This window comes from Oryctolagus cuniculus, chromosome 1 (assembly GCF_964237555.1).
Source record: "Oryctolagus cuniculus chromosome 1, mOryCun1.1, whole genome shotgun sequence".
In the NCBI taxonomy this organism is placed as follows: domain Eukaryota; kingdom Metazoa; phylum Chordata; class Mammalia; order Lagomorpha; family Leporidae; genus Oryctolagus; species Oryctolagus cuniculus.
In genome coordinates this window covers 189,193,435-189,195,640 of record NC_091432.1, presented here as the reverse complement: position 1 = coordinate 189,195,640, position 2,206 = coordinate 189,193,435, and positions in this window count along the sequence as shown.

The following is a 2,206-nucleotide window of genomic DNA, read 5'->3' as shown; positions in this document are numbered from 1 at the left end:
TCTTCTTTAGGTAATACGACTCTCTTGCTAAGAAAAATAATAGCTGAGAGACTGTAAAAATGAGTAGAAGGAATTTGGATCAGGAATAAATCAAAACTAAAGAGCAGACATGTTGGGGAGAGTTATATCTAATTGTAATAACTACAGAATGTCTTTTATATCTTTATTGAAAATAAAAAAAATATCAATTAGCTCTATATATCTAGTAAATCAAATCTGTTAGGAATACTAGATGCGTGCTAGTGGAATTTGCCTTTTTATTCTTCAGGTTTTTTAAAAAAGTATTGTGCAAAATTATTAATGTGCTCTGTATTAAGACCAGAAAGTCCAAATACATATTGTTACATATAGGAGATCTAACTTTTAGCCACAAAGAGTTTATTACCTCCAACAAATATCATTCACTTACTAAACAACAAGGGTAAGAAAACTCAATATTGTGTTGACCATGCCTTGTAACTTCTACCTGTTGGTTCTAAGTTTTGTACCCTAAAATACATTGTATCCTAAAACCAAATCTTCTCTTTGATGTTCTTTCAAATATATGAAACAAACTACTAAAAGATTTTAAAAGAGAGATCGGAGATATATCATTACCCACATTCCTTAGAAACAGCAGTGTCAAGATAGAATATTCGCAATAATGTCCTTTCCCTCATTTTACTCCTAGTAGCATTCACATAGCTGCTGAAGCTCAGGCATCACATCTGAGCAAACAGGAATAGAAAAAAAGAAAAGAAAGATTTTTGCCTTAATCTCGTTGGCCAGAAGTGGATCATCTGACTGCTTTCAACTCTATGAAACCTGAAAAATTGATTTGTTTTCTGTTACTTATTTGTAAATAGGGATTCCATCTTCTATAGGGGGAGATTGAGGTATAAAGGAGTTGGGATACTTATTTAGTGATCAAAAATATAATACTAAAGTATGTTGGAATTATTCTAAAAGTCAGATTATTTTTATAGGTCTGAAAGATATCCCACCTCTTAAATTAAACATTGATTTAGACAAGCTGATTCCTATTTAAGAAGGCACTTTTATCCAAGAAAAGCCAAATTACTGTTATGTGCACTAAGGCATTTACATTTTGACAGTTGAAGGTAGGTTGCAATAAGCAAATTGGGACATAGAATAGGAGAGAAAAGGCTGTTTTGGAAATCTATATGGCCAGAGGCCAGAAAGAAGAGCTAATCTGGGATTCAAGTGACTTTCAAAGAATCTCAAGAGTACTGGAATTGATAGCTTAAACCCAGAGAATCGGGCAATATATTCCTAAATATATAGGTTGATTTGCAAAATTTTATATATGATGCTTTTAATGAAACTGTATCATATAAATGAACCAGAATAATTATGATTTCAACTAGTGCATACCAATCATAATAAAAATGATTAGTTAGATATTGATTCCTTCCTCTATCCCTTCTACTTCCTAGGTAAGAGGATACTTGGAATCCTTACCATGGCATGCTTAAAAGCTTTGAAGATGGAGAGGGGCAAGTTCAGAATTCTCCTCAACAAATCAGTTGAAGGACTTGGAACATAACTTAACCTCCTTAAATCCAAAATATAAAAAATTCTTTGTAGTATTGTTATGAACATTAAACAAAAGTTCATTGTCCATATTAGAGATTCTGTAAATAATAGCTGTATTGGGAGTGGCAGCTGAGAGAGGATGTAAAAATTAAACTTACAATTGATGGTTTCTTTTTAATATCCCCTAAAGGATATCTCCCTCAATCTAGATCAAGATTCATTATTGAACACCATCTCAGTTCCTAGGAAAAACAGTCAAGATTCACAGTGTCTTTGAAGTCCCTAGCCATAGCCTTACTCCTTTTCCATGGCAAACATTCAGATAAGAACTAGGAGAGCTCCTGCTCTGGTTTCAAGCAGATAGGCTACAGAAATATGTCAGGCCGTATGATTAAAAAGTTTACCTGCCCTTGAAGAAACACACTTCATTTGTTTTTTAAACTTTGTGATAATCTTTTTATTATCAATATTGTCCTAGTGTCCATGATGATATTTTATAAATAGAATTATTAAAAGTCTGTGAAATTTGCCTGGAGGCAAGCTCCCAATTCAAGAATAATTAAAGTGACAGCTTAAGAGCAAATTATGTGAGCCAGAGATATGCCATGGGTTTATTTTCACTCTTGTCTCTGTTTTCTGTAAAAAGAAAGTGATTCAGCTTAATTTTTCA